Here is a 22,178-nt window from a genome sequence, read left to right as displayed (position 1 = left end):
CTCTTTAGCCCTCAAAGGAACCAATATCTGGGGGTTGTATCTGCTTTATCTGTCTCTCTGACTCTGCTCAGTTGTGCATGAGGGCAATCCTTCTGCCAGCCTCCAGACTCTTTTTTAGAAACTCGTAGCCATATAAACTCATTTCTCCTTTCCATTTCCCCCTTACTTTAGGTCAAACAGGACATCTGGATATTGATGCCATAGGCAATCCACATGGCCTCATGAAATCAATATCCCCTCAGCAGGCTCTATCTGGGAATATATTTAAAGCTATTTCCCCAATATAACATAGTTAATACTCATTTATAAATCTCCTAATCATGATTCTTCTACTTCTTTTATTTGAATCTATAATTATCAATTTACCACTTAAAACCTACAGATTATTCCTATGCTGATCGAGCCCTGAAACCCAGGACATGTGCAGCCAACTCCTACTCTCCAGTTCCTTGAGCTTGCCCTGGACAACTAACAAAATGATGATTACGGACCAGTCCTATCCCAAAAGCAATGAGTATCTTTAACTACAAGCAAAATAATTCCATTCCTGTGCCCCATTATCTACATCCCTTCTCAGTCTGAAGCAGTCAGAGTGGACATCATTCCAAATCCCTTAAGATTTAAGAATGAACAAAAATAATGGAGTAATGTAACTATTGAATAGAGCGATTTATTTTTAACTGAGTAACTTATAACACTGATATGAAATTATAAAATTAAAAAAAAAAAAGATGTGAAAACATCACCATAAATCACTGGGCTCAAAACAATAATTTATTACTTCTCACAATACTGTAGGTTGACAACATGGCATTAGGTGGGGCTGCAGTTCTCTAGGGGCTTAACTGGACTGGAATGTCCCAGCTGGCTCATGGCAAGGCTGCAGTACCTCCATCTGTATTCTCTATGTAGCTTGGGTTTCTTGTAGTATGGTATCTGAGTTCTAAGAAGAAATGCCCCAAGAATTAGCATTCTAAAAGACTTAGGTAGAAGCTGCAAGGCCTCAAAAGTCATTCAGCCTCACTTCTGCCACGTTCTCCTCACCATGGGCAGACCAACTTTTGAGACTAGCTACTGCAATATTCATATATATTTACTTTATTTAAGGCTAGAGACCAAGGTCTAGACAATTGCTCTAACAGGGAAGATAATTAATAAATTTAAGAAGAATATATATTTGCATATTTATTTTCAAACTGCTTTTGTATGCTTTTTGGTCCTGCACACATACATTTACAAACTGATGAATTTTGCAAGTGTTATGTTGTATACCAAACAGTCTTGTAATTTTAGTACATATCTTCTGCTAAAACATTAGGCAAGTAAAGGTGCTCAATGAAATATATCCACTAGCTCTTAAATGTAACATGAAACAATGGTTCTTTTGATATATTTTTTTTCAAGTACGAAAGGCATTAGCCAACTTTGGACTTTCAGCCTTGGAATACATAACTTGTAAATATCAAGTGCTATTGAAAATTGCATTTAACTTAAAAAGGATCAGATTTTCAAAATCAAAAAATAAATATTTTAAAAATCTTAGGTAACTTCTAGACAAATTTTTTCTTTAATTATCCTGTATTTGAGAAAATGCTAACACATCTGCATTAATATAGAAGAAAAAGTGCATTGTGACATCTAATGGTCAATTAAATGGTTTGTTATTTCAATAACATTACTTGTTTTAATTTTGGAAAGAAGTTACACTGACTAACGTATTTCAATTCTTAGGAAGATTGAGAATATTATAAGAGAAAACGCACATTCTTAAGTGTATATTCTTCATTCACTCATTCATTCATGTATTTTCTGAATAAGACAGCAATACTGCCTATCTTCATAGCATTTCACTGGTGGAAGAGAAAGAGGAAAGCACAAGTAATGATGAAATAAATGCAGTTGTTAGATGTAGTAGAAGAGCTTTGAAGGAAACAAAGATGGGGCAAGATGGAAAATTGTAGTGTGCGGGGGCCTGAGGGAGTGAATAACACAAGGTAGTGTATCCTGGAAAGCTTCTTTGAGGAGGTGACACCTTTGCTGAAGTCTAATATGCATGAAGAAGTTAGGACAGAGAATATTTCAGGGAGAGGGAAGAGTTTGGGCAAAGGCCCTGAGGTGAGAAGGGGCTTGGTGTTTTTAAAGGACTGAGGAACCAGAACAGGTGATCAAGGGGAGAGAGATGTGGAATGAGAATGGAGAGATGCATGGAATTGGTTTTGCAGAGCTTGGAGACTGTGATAAGGATTTGGAAGCAATGAAACATTTGAAAAGTGCGTATAGATCATCAAGTTTGGAGATGGCTGCCAAATAGGCCATCCTCACCTGCTGAGACCATCTAAAGCTGGAAAGACCAGCACTATGGTGGCTAGTCTTAGGTTTTCTGCATCCCTGCCCCACCACGGATTCTAAAATATCAAAGAATCTCTGAGGAGCCCTACCTGCCCACTTTGGTTGGTTTCAACAACGCATGTATTTGCAATTGAGACTGAATAAATCTATTTTGATAATCTCTCTCAGGCTTGTTTCCCAGAACTCCAACTTCACAAACTCTTCTTTCATGATAAGGCAAAGAGTAAAACAACACATGCACCCACAAACATACTTAAATATTTTAAAACATAAACAAACTCGTTACTTTATGCTCCATAAGTAGCTCATCTACTTTCTAGTCAATTGGATTTATCTTACAGCAGTTGGCTTGGGAGGGGATGGGTGGTAGAAGAGGAATGCAAAAAATCTGGGGAGACTCTGTAATCCACACAAGGTGTAACTAAGCTAAAGCTCCATAGGGTAGCTAGGCCATGTTATGTTTAATATCCAAAAAATGTTTTACTGGTATTAAATAGAAAATGGAGGTTACAGATGAAATTTTTTTCTTTTTGGTTACCTAGATTTGTTTTAACTTTTCAAAGGACATTGTGAATCAGCTAAAATAATTTCCAATAATAAAATCAGAAATGTACGGAGAAAATCACTTTGTGTGCATATCTAATTAACAATCTGTTAAACATCCTACCAAAAGAACATATGACTTCCATTTTAGCAAAGAAAATAGAGGTGACTTAAAAGGGCAATAAGATAAATACATCTTCAAGTGAGTAGCTAATGTCTTACATCCATTACAAATAAGGCTTATGGTTCACGGCATTTGTTTATACATAAGTTATCTCACAGTGATGGATTAAATGATCAAACAAAGCTCAACAAGTATCATGTCCTTTGAGATTATAAGGCCAAAGAAAACACCACTAAAAGAAACATCTCTGTGCAAATTTGTCATTACTTCTTCAGGACTAGTTTTAAAAACACTTCCAACCATGAGTCTTGGAGTCTCAGGGGTAGTGTTAAAAGGGAAGTGGGGGAGTGAAGTGGGAGGAAGCAAGGGAAAGGAAGGCCTGCTTCTCCTTTGCCATTTTGGCCAGGGTGCATGTTCCACCCATGTCCTGCCACTTGGACCATGAGTATGTATGCCGTGGGGGCAGAGAAAAAAGCATGGGGGAGAAAATAAAGGATGTGGTAACAAATGTAGAAAGTGAAGCTAATTCCCTGCTCTCAGGTCTCCCTGATTATTTTGAATATAGTGCTTTCCATCCCATCAGCTGGCCTGTCCACATGGGCTGGGGTAAGGTATAGGTGGTAAAGAAAAGCAAGACATGTCAACATTATCAGACTCAACTGCTGGGTACCAAAGGAACCAGTGGAGCTGACCAGCAGATGCTTGGGGTCAGGGGGAAGGAACAGAGCAGTTGAAGGGTGCATATAGTTGCTTTTGTTAAATTTATCTTCATCTTCTGCTACAGTAACCACTCACTCTGCCATCAATTTAAATCCCTTTGCTAGCAGTGTCTTCTTTTCTACCTTTAAAAATTTTGTCTCATTTTTGTAAAATGTCATTTGATTCTCCTGCTTCTTTTCCCTCAGGATTTATTTTGCTTTTTAACTGTGCCTAAGGAGAAATCTAAGAACATCATTCCAGTGCCTTAAGTTCAAATGAACTGTATTTTTTCTTGCCATACCCCTACTTTTCAGCATCCTAATATTTTTCACTTTCCAGGTTTCCAATTTCACTATTGTTCCAACAGTGCTCTCCATAGGTTTATCTATCACATTTCCCCCAGCCAAATCCAATAGCTCTTTTCTGCAAAATTATGGAAGCCAAGGCAGTAGTAGGAAAAGGGTATAAGCTTTCATGTAGGAGAGCTGACCAAATACGGATGTCACTCTTTCTTTTGTTGCTTGTGACAAATTATAATTCTGATTTTCTTCTGTTGCTACATTAACTCTTCTGTTTTGTTGGTCCTCTCTTCCTTTTAGTTCCTCACATCTATATATGGATATTACAACAACATCTGAAAGTTAACAGATAAAAAGTGGGGAGGGAGAAGACAGTGGGGGCCAGGGGGAGAGCCTTCATTCAAGGCAAATTTGGCTTTCTTAGCATCCTTCCTATGCCTCATCAAACTGAACTGATGATAGCTACTCCTCGTCATCCTGCATATTCCATGTCACTATTTCTCTGGCCTTGTCTGCTATGACATTGCTTCTATATGATTCTTCTCCAATATCCTAACCCATTTGAGCCTAGGTCATTATAGATTCCTAGTCATTTTATAGTCTATCTTCATTCCAGAGTTGGCAGGGTTATCTCTGGAAAGCCATTTGAAATCATTTCATTTTATAGTGACTTGAGATATGAACACAATTTTGAAAGCAGTTTGCATTTACTGGGAATGAGTTCTGAGAGGAACAGAAAACCTGAACAACAGTAGCTTTAATTATTTCACCAAAAAAAAAAAATCTGAAAAAGGAAGTTCATATCTGGTACAATGGCTCAGTGGAAGCTTCCAAAAACCTCACTCCTTCCATCTGCTTGCTCTACCATCCTTAGCAATGTTCACTGCATCTCCAAGCCTCTCACTCATTCCAAGCTAGGCAATAAAAAAGGAATGGAAGGACTTCTATGTTGGTGTCATTGGTCAGAACATGGAAATATAGCTATGTGTGAATGCTGGAACTCCAAATTTTTTTTTTTTTTTTTTTCTGTTTCCAGCTCCCAGCATTGAGACAAGGAGGGAAGAAAAGATTGTACAAAGAGGTAGGACTAGACAATAAAATGCCACATAATTAGAATATGAATAATAATGAGAATGTCTCCCATGTTATTTTATTATTTTTATACCTAAATGTCTCAACTTATTACCCAAGGCTCTCCAGAGACACCTCTTTTCCCTATCATTTTAATCATTGGTCTATTTATTTGTTCATCAAACTTTATTGCACCAGGCTTAATGGTAGCCACTGAGGTTACAATAGTGAATGAGAATTACTTAGTCCTTGTTTTTACAGCGCTTACAGACTTTCTATGCATTAAGTAAGAATTTATATGGCAAACTAGTTTCCTTATGAATCCATACTACTTAATAATATCTTGCTCATTTCTATTTAATCTTAGTTTCTTCTACCCAAAATATCCCATCATTTTTATTCAAAGTCCTTCCCTTCCTTAATTTTTAACTCAATGTTTACCTCCTGTGAGAAACTGTCTTTGAATGTATTCATTCCCTGTTGGTCATAATCTTACTTTAATTTCTTTAGCATAGTCTGTCTAAATATCCTTTATAGCCTTTATTTCTCTTGCTAGAGAATTCCTGTGTATATTTCACATAAAATAATAATAGCAACTAGAGCAGGCAGGAATTATCTACTTTTAAGGTTTATGCTTAGTATTGTGCTTTATGGCAAAAGTTGTCCAGTAAATGTATATTGAATAAACAAAACCTATTGGGAATAGAGTTAGATAATTGGTCTAAATTGGCCAAGATTTTTCTCCTTTCTTTAAAACCCTACAATGGATATTTTAATTTGTTTTCATATTTTCTTCTGTATCAATTCTTCAGAACAGAACTAGAAATGTTTCTTTAGTCTACTAAAAATGTTGCATTGAATATGTGATCCATTATTACACAGTAAAGGGAATTTAGAAATGTCTTCTTTAACAACCTTAGAGCATTACCGTTTGGAGAGAATTGGAGGATATTATAGATTTTAAAACATTATTCCTTCTTTATAAAAACAATTTTGAAAATTAAATCATGAAACAGTTCAGCAAACTCAATACTCTAGACACATAGCAAGATGAATTTCTGGGCACCTCCATGGTTGTTCAAGTTGCCTTACAATTCATCTGTTTATAATCAATCCAGACATTCAGCTTGATATAACGTCTTTAGAGCATTTAAAGAAACTGAAATCTGAAGAGTCAGTACCAGGTCAAAATGCAACTCACTTTGGAATTTAGCCTTCTTGATATGCTCCAAACAGTGGCATTTTCAATATCAGAGAAACAGATCTTATATGAATTCTATTATTGACTCATTAAAGTATAGAAGGATGAAATATAATAGAATAAGTCATTGTAAGAGTATAAATGTCAGCAACCAAGAATCCAAAAAATTCTTATTAGAAAAGTTAAACAGACTAAATTGATTTTAAGCATGAAGGCAGCAGATGAGAAAATAAAATGACCATTGAATACACCAGTTTCAGGAAAGATTATACCATCAATGCCAGACATCAAGACTATCATATCCAATTTATTTCATCACAAGTAGGTCTTAATTGCATTTTTTCATGGGTCAGTTATACAATTATGACTAAAATAACAATTGTTTCCATTGCAAGATCATAAGCATCTCTTTTATTGCTGTCTTCCTTCAAAGCCTTCCTTCAAAGGTTGTATTATAACTTCGAGAAATGATGAGCAAATATGGGTCATGATACACTATTTCAAGAAATAAAGTAGGACAACTCTGTGGAATAACAAATGTCACAAGGCCCTCTAAGAATTGATGCCAGTTACCACAATTATTTGTCATCTTAAGTGAAATCTTAATAAGCAGGCCTGGAAATTCATGGAAGTTGGTTTCTGTGCTGGCAACACTTTAAGCTGGTAATTATATTCCACGAGGAAGCTTTCTTGCCAAGACCAGACCTTTCACAGATCGTTCTTGGGTTCAGAGTTCTGATTTTCACTGGGTCCTGTAAGATAAAAGGCTAGTTTCTCCAAGGTGTGGCCTGAACTTGCCAGGCTCCCACAATGATGTTTGTGTCTCCAGGGATTGAGAAAGGCAGAGAGGCCTAGGGCAGGTGACCTCTGATGCCTAAGATGACATTAGTCTCCCAGTACGTGTCTGAGGCTCCTACTCAAAGCAGAGACTGTTCTCCCCGGCTTCAAGGGATGGGGAGGGATTAATAAGAGCAGGAACTCTGGGGCTTTGAGGCTCATCATCAGAAATTCCTTTTGACAATTTTTCTGAGGGTGTGTGGGAAGGAAGGACAAGCACATTAGCCAATTTCTTCTCCCCCCACTCCCCATCTGTCAGGCCAGAAAACTGCCTGGTGGCCAGCCACCCAGCAAACTATCAAGGCCTGTTCATAGGCATTCCTGACTGAACACAGTCCTCAACCAGCACCTTCCTGTAGAAATAAATGACCTAAACATTTCTTTTGGAGTCCTCTCCTGCCCCCTTTGCCACCATGAAAACGATTATAGGGGGATACTTTTTATCTGCTTATTTGTAACATCATTCCAGATTTCACGTGGAAATTTGGAGTATTTTGACACCTGCAGGCAGGTTAACAAGAAACTGCAGGTTCATTTGCCCACAAGGTGTGTTGCATCAAAACCCACTACTCTGGACTGGCAAAGATGCAGTGCTACCTAAGTGGTGGGTGGGCAAAACTGGTCTTTCCAGTCTTACTCGCCTGGACTCCATGAACAGGAATGAAATGAGCAAGCAGTTACACGAAAGAGATAGGATACAGAGTAGATTGGGGTAAAACCAAATACAGGAAACTTAACATTTAAAACATTAATAAGCAATAAAAATTCTCTGAGTCAAATTTCAAGTAACAACTGTAATTCGTCAGCACGACCTACAGGATTTATTCAAATCTGCAGAAAGCTGTTGTTAGATTCAGTGCCAGAAATGAATTCTTATCTCGTGGAGAGCAGAATTCTCTCCCTGTTTGGAAACAACCAATGAGTCTGGCTTGAAATCTGTTTGAAAGACTACTCTAATTAATAAAATAAAGAGTGTATTTTAGACAAGTATAATGAAAGTCCTCTGTTTAAAGTACAAGAGTGTGCTGGTCACAATGACATTCCTAATCTCCCCCATTGAAAAGTGACTTCCATGGAATAAAGTCAGCTTAGATGGATTTTCCATTTAAATGGTCAAGGATTAAAAGGACTTGGTTGGAGAAGCATAACTCATTCATATAACATTCCTCTTAAAATGCACATACGCATCATGATATCCTTATGAAAATAAGCTGTCTTCTTAGTCATTGGAATTTGAAAGCCAAAGCTGACACTAAACCATTTTGATTAATATATGACATAGTTGCAGGATTATGCTAAGCTTCATTCCCCTCAATTTCTGAGCTTCTGTGTCTATTGTATCATGTTATTTAATTTGCAGTGCAGGATCCCCACAGAGGTTATATGAAAACATACATTTCATTTGAGATCTGACGGGGTTCATTCCTGCTCTAGATAGATTCAATAGGACAACCTTTAACTGGGCCAGCTGCCAAAATACATCCAGTTCAACAGGCCCATTTCAATGCAATACACAGACTAATATGCTTATTTGACTTACTTGTTGAGAATAATTTATTGAGTAATACATCACATAGTAAAATATCTTTCAAATTCAGTTCTTAGAGAGTTTAAAAGTCCACAAAACTATCTATAAAATTTTAAAGTGTTAGGAGTTTGAAAACTTCACATCTTGTTAAACATGGTTCTAAAATACGGTGGAAGCCATTAGAAGCCATGTATAATTTTGGAAGTAGAAAGAGTTCATTCCTCACAGAAAATAGTTTATATCAGGCATTTACTCTATGTAGTAGCAAGAATGAGAAACCTACATATTTCAGACTACTACGTCATCTCCATAATTTCGTGTTTTTTTCACAAAATTGAAAAATAAATGGCTTTAAATCCTGCCTCTGGAGTAATCTGTAGGACCTGGACCTATATAAAGACTCCTATTTGGTTGTTGGTCATCTTGAGAAGAATCTTAGACACTGCATAGCCTTAGAACAGGCTTAGATCCATTGAGGAATTTGCTGCTTTATGAATTACATTGGCAAAGTTTACCTATCAATCATGTTTTGCAAATTAACAAAACTATATCAAATAAACTTCCAATGTGATAATTCACAACCAATTCAAGAGCTATTTCTGGTATAATTGCAATTAGAAAATTTTCTTGCTCCACCAACTTCCTTCTCATCTTCTTTGGAAGCAGTACACAGCTCAGCCTGGCAATAGTGGAGTGAAACTATTAATAATTCCTTCCTTTTAACATCTATCTCCAATTAGCTGGTGGGAAATTTAAATGGTTTACTTAAGAGAGAGCTTTTCCCATTTACTCAAGCTCATTACCATTCTCATCCAAGTGTTTTTCAGTCACTCATTATTTTGGGAAGCTGTACACTGTGTAGTGGTAAAGAGCATAAAGTTGCTAATATTGCAGCTAAGCCTCAGTTTCATCACTTGTCAAATGGGGGTCACTTCTACTTCATACTCTTGTAAGATTGTTAAATGAAATAACTGCATACAGCACTTAGTGCTGCCTAGTGTTAAATGAATTAATGGCCATCATCTAATAGGAAAGAAAAATAGGTAAACAATCACCATACAATGAAATAAACAATAAAAGCTATGTACAAGATAGAGGAAAGGAAACAAGGAGGGTCATCCCACGAATCTCCTCTATAATATCCTTCATGGTTTGTCAGCAGAATCCTTTCGAACAGCTTTGTCAAGAAGAAACTCACTACCTCACGGGGCAGCTCTAATTCTTACAATATTTTCTTAATATTTTCTTAAATGTAAGTCTTAAGTTCCTCAAAAAGCTGTCTTCCATTGATTTTTCACCCACTGGTCTCCGTACCCATCCATAAAAAGCCAAATTCATCTTCTACAGCACAGCTATTTGAAGACAGTTATCTTCCCAAACATCTCTTGTATGTTCATGTTTTCATTTGCCATTGAGAAAGTACAAGTGACAAAGCAGAGGGAATGATTCCATATAATTTGAATTCCTAAGACCTTTTAAATTCTACTTCAGACAGAGTGCCAATGCTAATCATTTCCTAGTTACTGCTGGTGCCTGGGTTTGGGAGGAAATCTGAAGAATGCCTGTCCCAGTGGGAAAGAGCAACACAGTCAACATGAGGCTTACACTTGAGTGTGTGTGTCAGGGGTGGGTGGGATTGCAGGTGAGCCCACTATTTACATCCCTGTTAAACAGACTGGGAATTCTTCTAGTGTTTTATTTTTTACTTTTTAGCCCAAGGCATGGATATTTGGTTCATACTTATATTCCCTTGCACCTACCTGCAAGAATGGAAGAACAGCTTTTTCCTACATTTTACATACTCTACAGCACCATAAAGACCTTGTGCTCTTACATTTCAACAACATAAGCAATAGATATCACTGAGAAATGTATTAATGGCATTTGAATCAATTTATTCAAGTATAGGCTAAATACTATGTATTCCCATTTTTTCAAAATGACAAACAAGGTAAATTATGTCTTTGAGTGAGCAACAGTGATCCACATTAGTCACGAGAAAGACTGGTCAAGTTTCTTTCTTCTCTTCCTCCTTCATCTATTGTTTAATTTATTGGATAATTTTTAATTACAAATTACTCCTCAATCTTTGATACAAGTGTATACAAGTGATACAATCTTTGATACAAATCTAGAGATAAATAAAAGAAGTCAGTGACTTCCAACTTTTCTCCTGTATTTGAAAAACCAAGTTAATCTGTCTTCCTCTTTCAGATGTTTTTTTCTATGCACATATAAATGTATACACATATTTAAAGTCCTTTTAAATTTTTTTTCCACAAAAGGAACCATATTATACACATTATTGTGCAATCTAGTTTTTAATAAATCAACTCTTTATGATGGGTAAACTTGAGGTAGATTAAAGTGGATATAGAAGTTTTTTTGCTACTCCTGACATTGAGAAGTAAGGAGTCTATCTAATTTCCTCCATCCCCACCTCGATTTTGGACTAGCCATAGTGACTTTATAGTTGAAAGAAATGCAGCAGAAGTCATGTTCTGGGACTCCCAAGGTCCCAGAAGCTTCTATGCAAGTCCTCTTAGAATACTTCCTCTTGGAACTCAATTTTCTACAGTAATCAAGAGTATAAATAGGCCCTAATTTATCCAACCATTCCCCTACCAATGAACATTCAGGTTGTTTCCTGTTTCTTCACATACTCCAACAACCCGACAATAAAAATGACTATATACTCATGCTTTTTTCATAATGGTGCTTGTATTTTTATAAAATAGATTTCCAGAGGTGGGATGGCTGGTCAAATTGTACAGGGATTTTGTTGTTTATTTTCATTTTAGAAGACCAGCTCATGTTATTTCCCAAAAACATTAGAGAAACTCGTATGTACGAGGAATATGTGAGAATGTCCACTTATTCACAATATTACTGGCACAGGATATTATGAGTCTTTTCAAATTTTTTGCCAAGCTTCTGGGTATAAAACAGTAGTTTCTTTTAATTTCCATTCCCATGATTAAAAGTGAGGCTGACACCTTTTCATAGATTTTAATTTAGTTAAATTTTCATTTTAATTAATTAGTCTTTCTTTTTCTGCAGGCTGTTTATATTCTTTGCCCCTGTAATATTTTGTTAATTTTTACAAGTTCTTTTCATATTATGACTATTTATCTTCTGACATTGAAATATAAAAATTTCACATATTCTATCATTTGTCTTTTGATTTATGTGACATTGTTTGTACCACACAGAACTAAAAGAACTAAAAAAAATTTATATAAACAAATTTGTGACTTCTTTTCGTTATGGCCTCCAGGTTTTCTGTCTGAATTAGTAAGGTCTTCCCAACCCTGAGAATATACGAGCATCTGCTAAATTCTATTCTAATATTCCTATTATTTTATTTATTAAATTTAGATATTTAAACCATTTAAAGACTCAGAACATGCTATGCTTAAACTTTTGTAATTTGTTTAGAATCTGAGGCACTTAGATTTTCGCAAAGAAACAACACCTTGAACAGGAGTTTGCTTTTAAGGGCCCCAGGGACAAAGATAACGACCATGTTTTGATTATCATCTAATAAAGGAATTGACTCCACTGAGCTGAAATACTAAAAAGTAGAAGATGATAAGGGCTTTGCTGGTTACCTAGAATTCTGCATGAACAGCAACAGGCTCCATGATGGCTGCAAGACTCCAAATGTGAATCTATTACTGGGAACATTATGTAACAGCTGTTGATGGAAGGCAGCATGGGGTCTCAGAAATTCTTTCTCCTGTAGATAAATGACATCTTGCAGATGCAATATTCCACATTTGGATATGAGATTTACAGTCAAAAGTATTGAGTCCAGGTCCTGGTTCCACCATTCACGAGTTATGGGACATTAAATAGCCACTTTTTCAATAATCAATAATATATATGCATGCCTGTATGTGCTGTGCAACAATAAGCAGGCACCAGAGGAGAACATGATGACAATAGCTACCCACCAGCATTATCAAGAAGATAAAATGATTAATTGCAAGCAAAGAAACTATAAAATGCTATTCCAGACCCAAACTACATAAAGAAATTAATATTAAAACTGCATGTCTTATTAATTCATAAGCAGGTTTTTTTTGGTCAGCATCATCCGCAATAAACACTGCAAGAAAATTTTCCCACAAATAGACCTGTCAAAGGGCCTGATGATGCATGGACTACTTTTATGATAGGCAATATTACTTCTATTACACAACTGACAAAATTAAGTCTCAGAAGGTTACATGACTCGTGTACCATAGACTTGAAGCTAGATAACAGAATTTCAAATTCCTGATCCAGGACATTTCCAACATATATTTTACATATCATCTTTCTACTAGAAACTTCATGAGATGCAGTAAGACTATGAGCAACAAACCTCCTAGTCACGGTATTTAATTAGCTTATGCTTATTACAATTATGTAAAATTTAATTCTATCATGCAAATTTAAAAAAAAAACAGAAAATGTAGTGTATAAAAATCTTCAAAACTGGAACTGGAACATTGAAATTATGCCCAAAGTCAACCAATTCATTAGCAAGGGCTAGCTTATTCCTTTTTTTCCTCTAAGGGCTTTTTGTTTGTTTAATAACATCTGAAAAGAATGCATATACAAAGAATTGAGACATGAGAAAGCATTGGTTCAACACTAATGAATCTACAAGAATTAGGGTCTGGGGACATGGAAAAGATTATCTAAACATTAAAAAAAAAAGGAAACTGTAACCAAAATAAGCTGATAAAATCCCCATTGACACTTGGAAGAATCATCAGAAGACTCTTTCGATGATTTTTATTATGTTAGAGAGCCCCAACTGGCCGCACTAGGGTCCCTCAGACACAAAACAGAAATAAGTGATTCCCCTGACTGGTGCCCATGTTGCTAAATCTTCTCTGCCCCGGCCACCCCCAGCTTCTTAATGAAGCAGGCCGCCATCCCCATCACATGAAAGAGGATGTGAAGCATTCCACAGACATCTGTCTTTTAGCAACATAGGATCACCATATCATATACTATTAAACTGTACATCGATGCTAAGATTAGACAATGACTGATAGCAAAATTTTTAAATCATGAATTCAATCCACTTGATGTATTTCAAAAGGTACAGTAGTTTTCTTCATTTATCAGTAAAAGGAGTTAGAAATTACCTTCAAACAAAAAAATAAGCAAATGGCAAACATTTTCTTGAAAGTCACAGTCACATATGTGGTGCAACCCAGAAAAGAGGAGGGGCAAGACAGGTTCACCTACTTTCATCAAACATTGGACCTATACTTAAGGGTGGGGAGAAAAGTCAACTTTACAAAGGAGTGTGTTATCAAATGGGGCATTTATTATCCTCCTTCCTAAGAGCACTAGGTGGGAAACATGTTTTCTGAACTAGATCTAGGAAGTGGAATGTGGAATCAATTCATCCTCCTCCTGTCAAGGACTGTCCACCACTGGTTGAAGAATTAAAAAAACAAGGATAAATCAAAACAAACCCCCCACGAACTACCCCCCACCCCCACTCCACCCTGCAAATAAAAAGGGAAACAAAAAAGAAAAAAAACAGCAATGCTAAGATATCCCAGATTACTCTCCAGTGTGGAACCACGGAGCAGCTTCAACAATTCAAATTAGTCTATTACAGAGTCATCACAAGCATGGCTTGCTTTTAGCGACAACAACCAAAAAAATTTTTGAAACAAAAAAACTAGTACTGATCACTTTTCTGACAATACACAATTACTCAGAATTAGTATTGGGAGGGGCAGGAGGGCCATACCCATGGGCCTTATCCCACACGAGTGCATGTGGGTAGGTGCAGGGTATTTGTCATTATTGCAAAAGTGAATTTTAATTTCTAATCTTTAGTCTGATTTAAACATTGTTTTCTGTAGGATGCTGACATCAATTGTACATCAAGGGCTCTGGAGAGCTGCTGATAGCAGCACACACCTTCGGCTCTTCTGCAGTGCCAGAGGCTCCAGGGCAGCCAATACTGCTTCCTCGAATACATTCTGCAGGCCTTTTTGTGTGGGTGCAGAACATGTCATATATGTGACAGCCTTCAGGTCGCAGGCCAGCTTTTCAGCAGTCTCCGGAGCGAGGGGCTTCTGTCTGTTTTTGGCAAGTGTCTCGATAGGGAAGGGTTCATCTCTGAGATCGATTTGGGTCTCAATAGCCAAGAAAGGAGTCTCTGGACAGTGTTGAGTTTTCTCAGGTACCCACTTTTCTTTCATATTTTCAAATGAGGACAGAGAGATCACTGAAAAACAGACTAGAACTACATTTGTTTGTGGATAACTCAGCAGTCATAATCTGTAATAATCCTCTTGCCATGCGATCTCAAAAAATCCAAGAGCATATGGCTCTCCACCAATCATAACGGTGACTGCATAGTGTCAGAAACAGTCGACACATATTCAGATGGAAATTTGTTTGTTGTGTAGGATATCAGGAGACTTGTTTTGACCAATGGCACTACTGCCCACAAGAAGAACACACTTAATTGTCCGCATTGCTGAAACAGTTTTGTATTTAAAGATTTCAAATTCAGTGCCAACCTCTGCTCCTCCACCGGGGCATTGGCAGCTCTGCATGGGGCCTCCTCCGCTGCTGGACAGGGGCATACATCTTTATTCCTTTTTATGTAATTTATTGAATGTGGCACAGAAGTCAGTGTAGTAGAATAATGACTCGAAATAACTGATTTTTTAAAAAATTCATTCTACAAGATACAGGGGTCACCATTAACTCCATTAGAGATTATCAGACCAGGCCAGAGTACAAAAATTTTCAAATGCTGGACCTTAAGTAAAAGATTTTTTAAAAAATTGACAGTAGATCACTTTTTCCCATGGACTCCCCCTCCCAAATACCACCCCATGATGAGGCCCCTCTATAGAAGCCTGGAATGTGCAGTGTGGAGAGAATACAAGATATTAACACATCTGGACACTGTGTACCTCTCCCAGAAAGAGACTTGCTTAGGGGAAAAGGGAGACTCTACCCCTACTTTAAAATTCAAGCTTAGGGATTTCAGAGAAGAAAAGATATTGTCCATACTTTCTAAGTGGAAAGGGGCAACAAGCTTCAGGGAAAAGTCCTCCATGCCGCCCTGGCAGCCAGAGTGGAGATGGTGGCATGACATATGGATCTGGGCACGAAAAGGCAAGAGCCACCAACCCCACACATCTACACCCTCATCTCTGGTTTCCCTTGGCTCTCTAGTGGCATCAGACATATCCTCTGTGTTTCAGGGAAACACAGAGATTTTTATTTTTAGGAGTCACCAGAGATTGAACTCAGGACCTCGTACACGGGAAGCAGGCATTCAACCCCTGAGCTACATCTCCTACCCGATGAGAGTTGTATTTTTCATTTATTTGCCCTATTTTTAGGAGGTACCAGGGATGGAACCTGGAACCTCATATATGGGAAGTATGCACTCAATCACTTGCGCTTCATCTGCTCCCAGAATGCAGAGTTTTTAAGTGGAAGAGAAAATGGTGTCCTGTCAGTTAGCATGTTCGTAGCTGGTAATGTTTCATCAGATGGACAAGGTGTGGACAGGAAGCTGATAGATGAGGCGGACTATTGGCGGGTAGTTAGTAGCAAGGACCTGGAGCCCTGCCAGCACTGGCAGACAGTCCAACTTTCCTTTCCCCACCGCAGGTTGCCTGTTGAGAGATCACGACGCATCACTCTGCTGAGGACCAGGGGGATGAGTAAGAGGAGAGGCCAGGACCAAGCGCCTTTCTCCTCTTCCCTGGACAGTTACATAAACTCCCCAGCCAGTGGAGAGGAGGAATAAACCAGAGAAACAAGCCAGTCCCTAAATCACCAATTTGGACTAAATTTACTTAGAATGAATTAAATTAACTTCCTGCATCAGGGCAAATGGAAGAAGACATAACATATAAATTATATTTGATTACAAAAAGCTCAACAAAGTCACTCTTTTGCATAACTGTTTGTGACTGACATTTACACCCAGAACATCTGTATTCGGGCAGTTAAATCATGAATTCTTAAATATGAATTTTTTAAAAATACATTGTGAAGCATGCAACAACAGTTTCATTTCTTTGGAGATAATAGATACTGATCAAACTTTAGGAAGCCAGGTCAAATTACAGGCTTCCCATTAAACCATCCTCTATTACATCTGTTGAGATCACAAGTCCCTGTTTAAATATGTGTGATTTTTGCTTTTGCAATCATTATATTTGACATTTTTGTCATGTTTACCCTAAAACATTCACAAAATAAATAAAATGGTACAGAATCAGATATGTAAAGAGGAACCGTAGTCAAAGTTATACTATGACTGTGTAAATTATTCCAAATTTTAAAATGTTTTGCACATATCATGTGTACTGGTTATATACAGAACAGCTCCACATACATATATTTTGAAAAAGAATATTTCTGTTCCAAGACTGGACTGTGCAAGCTTTGAACTGCCTTGAAAAATAAATTCTTCAGATTCACATGCATTGTTTAAATACAGCAATAAGAGGGCAGTAAACATCTATACCCTAAATGGTCATAAAACTGCAAACAACTTCAATCCAATTTTTTAAAAAAGATGCTATGCCTGTCAAAAGGAACCCATACACTTACCAGGATCATACGGGATCATCTTAGGGAGAGAAGGGGAGAAATTTGTCTTGTTTAACATAGGAAATATGTTCTTTAAATATCTAATTGACAGGAAGCTACTTGTGGCAAGTCTTCTTCAATTTAAGGGGATGAGGATGGGGTGGGTGTGGGAATGGCTTCTTATGACAAGTCCCTGATTAGACTAGGAAAACATTTTAATGAGGAAATGAATGATGCAATCCTGGGACAGAATATGTATAGTCCTTCTTCACAGGGCCACTTTAATATCTACAGCCTATTTAAGTTTAAATATATCATAAAAATCACAAAACTCATAAAAGACTATGACTGTTTCCTCCAATTCAGAAAGGGCACTTCTGATAGCAGGAAAATGCCTGTAAGCCTGATTACTTGGCAGCCAGTAACATAGGAATGAATGGCTTTGGAATCAGCAAGATCTGGTTCCCTTAAATCCAGGGACTCAGTTTCCTTGTCTGTAAAGGGCAGTTTGTGGCTCCTCCTTCAGGGTTTGATAGTTGCAGACAGTATAGTGTAGCCACTAGAAGAATAGGCTCAGGAATGTGGATGCAATGACTGGAGCTCTGGCAGGCATTTCGGACCAAGAGGTATCTAAAACTAGAATTTAATACTAAATGACACAAATTTCTAGTCATATTCCAAAAAGCATCATATACATATATTTTGAATTGCCAAAAATGTAGGGTACTTGAAAAGCTAAGACCTATTATTTCCTAAACTTTACAAAAATGATAACAAATTGGACTTCAGCACAGAGTGCCATAGTTTTCAGCAACTTATTTACCTTAGTTCCCTATGTATGTTCTCTACATACTTACTCATTCATACTTTGGGGTATATGTAATACCCATAAATCAATAATCCCCACAGAAGTTTGGAATGCTCACCAGCAGTGTAACTGATCACACCTTCAATCAATCTAGTAAATTGCACTTTTAAACTGTAGGCAAACAGACATCTGAACACACATATTAGAACACTCAAATCCATGAAACAGCAATGGAGTGTGCAAAGCAATAGCTCTATGTGGGAATATAACTGCAAATGGGAACAAAGTTCATCTGAAACTTGCCTCATAAATAATCAACTTCAACCCGTTAGGAAAGCAAGGAAAGTCAGGTGCAGTTTCTGAGACTTTTCCTATTAAAAGTGTTTTGTATCTAAAATCAATGATACAATCTAAGCACTGTCATTACCTATCATCCTGGTGAGTTTACCTATAATCAAAAACATTCTGAGAGGAATAAAATATTAATAGTATAAACTCCTGGAAAGCAAAGCTTGTTTAATGCATCTGATAATTCCTAGACTAGTGTGCCAAATAGAGCAAGTGCTCAGTAAATGGTTGCTGAGTTGAATTAATATTCTTTCAATGCACGTCATTTTCATAACTAAAAAAAAGAGTGAAGTAACTGATCACCTCCTAGGATTAATGGAGCATTTGTGCAAAGTGCCTGGTAAGACCTGCTGCAGAAAAGGTATTCAATAAATGATTATTGCTATTCTCATTACTGTTGTTGTATTACTATTATTACCACTACTACTACTACTTTGCCTAAGATTCCATTCTGTGTGCTGGGAAAACAACCTATTGCAAACATAGTCCTCATTAAGATTGTGCCCAAACAGATGGTCTATGTCTATGTGTATGAAAAAAGATAAATAATGACGCAAGGTAGGAGAGCCTCAGTCTCAGCAGGGATGCTGCTACAAATGGACAACATTCTTGCAAGATGGGTTTGGAATTAATTTCTGCTCTGCGCACTTTTTTTTTTCACCACTATGTGCATGGTACCTCCAGCCAAACCCTTACTTGCCTTTTTCTCCTCCTTGCCTCTGAGCCCCTCCACCCGTGTCCTACCTTCTGATATCTCAGCATTCCTGCTTCTTTCCCAGGCTCGTACTGATACTCCCATCTTGACAGTACATGCTTATGGAGTAGAAGCCTGATCCTGGACTGCCCTGAGAACTGGGCCAGGACTCTCCACATCTGTGTAGGGCCCTCTGGACAGTCTGAGAAGGCAGAGCTCAGGGTGGTTCTAGGAGTCCAGACCATGGGCACCATAGGAGGTTAGAGGGAAACACCCACTCTGAGGACCAGCATGAAGGGCAGCTGCTTGGAGCAGGTTGGACTGTGTAAGGAAGGTCTAGATAAGAGCAAAGGAAGACTTTTCCTGCAGAGGAGCCCCTGTGAGCAAAGCTCTGAGCTGATCACACCATATGGGATCAAAGAGTATATCAGCCAGTGGAGGCAAATAGGACTTCATGGAAGTTGTCAGAAAGAAGGTTAGAGTTAAGTAGGGGCCAAACGAAGGGTTCTGGTGTTAAATCACGTTTGAGAAACATGACTTTCCAGGAACTTAAAGACTTAACTAAAAGAACCCATAGTGTGAAGTGCAAAGAGGAGCTTTAGGAATATTATGTTGGCAAAGATAAATGTAGAATGACAATAAACAAGAAAACATTTAACTCTCATCCTGAGGAATCCTGCTATGTTCTCAATTAGAGGGGCAAGAATCTCTCAAGAATATAGGCAGTGCCTAATATAAGAAAACAGACCATTATATCAAGTCCTCAGTATTATTGGATGTAACTATGAATCTTATTCTTCAAAAATTGAAACTTAGTGGTTATCATAGGTTCCGAGGGGAGGGAAGGGGAAGAATAGATAAATGGAACAGGGGCCGTTTTTAGGGCATTGGAATTGTTCTGCATGGATACAGGCCATTTTAAATTTTGTCAAAACCTATAAAGATATGCAGTGAAAAATATAAACTATAATGTAAACTATTGACCATGGTTAATAACGATGTTTCAATATTTGTACATTAACTGTAACAAACGTACAATACACATGTAAAATGTTATATAATACAAGAAAGTGGGAGAGGGGGATGAAGTTGAGTATATGGGAACCCACTATATATTCTGTGACTTTTCAGTAACCTAAACTATCTTTGAAAATAAAGTAAAAGAAAAAAAAAAAGATACTGGGAAACATACTGAAGATACTGTCACTGTACATATAACAGATCTTATGGTGATGAAAGACATAAGAAAAACATTTTTTCATTATATTATTTTTTATTTTAATTTTTGTATTTTATTTGCTATTCTTTTTTTTTTTTTTTAAAGATTTATTTATTTATTTAATTTCCCCCCCTCCCCTGGTTGTCTGTTCTTGGTGTCTATTTGCTGCGTCTTGTTTCTTTCTTTGTCCGCTTCTGTTGTCGTCAGCGGCACGGGAAGTGTGGGCGGCGCCATTCCTGGGCAGGCTGCTCTTTCTTTTCACGCTGGGCGGCTTTCCTCACGGGCGCACTCCTTGCGCGTGGGGCTCCCCCACGCGGGGGACACCCTTGCGTGGCACGGCACTCCTTGCGCGCATCAGCACTGCGCATGGCCAGCTCCACACGGGTCAAGGAGGCCCGGGGTTTGAACCGCGGACCTCCCATATGGTAGACGGACGCCCTAACCACTGGGCCAAAGTCCGTTTCCCTGCTATTCTTTATTATATTTTCTTATTTTAAAAAAATGTTTGGCTTTGTTCTTGGGTAGGTTTTGGATTACAGAAGGGTCACAATTGTGGCAGAGGAGAATCACGGTGCAGGGTATCAGTGGTGGATGTGTGGGGAGGGGTACACCTGGGGTATGCCTCTATGGCATAGGAATATGTTCAAGTGGTCATGGAACATTGTCTCAGTGGGAGGAGACCCACACAATAACTGAAAGAATATTGATTTCCCATCCTAGGGAGTTCTGCTGCACTCTCTAATACAGCAGCAAGGATCTCCTGAGTAAATGGTCAATGCCCAGTGAAGGAAGACAGACCAATATGCCAGGGTCTTGATATTGATGGTTGTATTTATGAACTCTAAATTGTGAAATTAATACTTAGCCTAGTATTACATATAGCCTAAGAGTTACCTACTGAAAGCCCCCTTATTTCTCAAATATGTTCTCCTTCTAAGCCAAACTCAGCATATAAATGCACTACCTTCCCCCCTGGTGTGGGGCATGACTCCTGAGGATGAGCCTCCCTGGCACCAAGGGATTATTACTAAGTGCCAACTAGCAATGCATCTGAAAAAAGACCTTAAGTAAAAAGGGGAAATATTAAATACAAATGAGTGTTTATGGCAATTAGATTTCAAAATGAGTTGGGAGGTCACTCCAGAGGTTACCCTTATGCACCTCTCAGCAGGATCTCATTGCTGCCACAGTAAATATTGCTTCAAACAGCATGGCTCCTGAGGGCTCTAGAGACATCTAAACACTATAGGCAGGGCAGATAATCTCAGGAATTCAGCACCCTGTCAGTAGCCTTACTTTGGAATAGTAACAGAGTTATAGTGTAACAGAGTTAGACTCATTTATAATTTCCCTACTCATAGCTCTTTTAGCACTGTACTTGTCAAATACATGTCCCAGAGACTTAAATCCTTGGTCTGTTCATATGGCCAGAGGAGCCCTGAATCCCAGCAGAATTGCAGCCAACACCTACTCTCCAGTTCATTGGACTCACCGAAGACAACTAACAAAAGGATGATGAGCACAGAGCCCATCCCAAGGATCAGAGAGTATCTCCAACTGCAAGCAAGACAGTTCCATCCATCTACCCCATGGGATCTAAGCCCCCTTTCAACCAGAAATGGAGTAGACTTCACCATCCCCAAATCCTCAAGATTGAGGAATGAACAAACATACGGGGGGAATGAAGGTATGGACCAAAGTAGACATTATTCTAGCAATGGAAGAACTTGTAACATTGATATAAAGGCAGTGGACAACAGAGGTTCTGAGGCTAGGGAGAGAAAAAAGGTGTAATGTAAGGGTATTTCTGGGACATTGGAATTATCCTGCATGACATTACAATGACAGATAGAAGCCATTATACATTTTGTC

The 22,178-nt window shown here is 38.0% G+C and overlaps 1 protein-coding gene and 1 pseudogene across 3 annotated transcripts in view; both read right to left on the bottom strand.

The window, feature by feature from the left end:
• ADAMTSL1 (ADAMTS like 1) overlaps positions 1–22,178 on the bottom strand; it is a 1,125,968-nt gene that overhangs the window by 738,734 nt on the left and 365,056 nt on the right. The gene's annotated exons all lie outside the window — the stretch shown is intronic.
• On the bottom strand, positions 14,552–15,151 carry LOC139439447 (cell division control protein 42 homolog pseudogene; annotated as a pseudogene).

Source organism: Dasypus novemcinctus, chromosome 8, assembly GCF_030445035.2.
Source record: "Dasypus novemcinctus isolate mDasNov1 chromosome 8, mDasNov1.1.hap2, whole genome shotgun sequence".
NCBI lineage: Eukaryota > Metazoa > Chordata > Mammalia > Cingulata > Dasypodidae > Dasypus > Dasypus novemcinctus.
The sequence above is the reverse complement of the archived record's forward strand: the minus strand, read 5'-3'. Positions and strand labels throughout refer to the sequence as shown.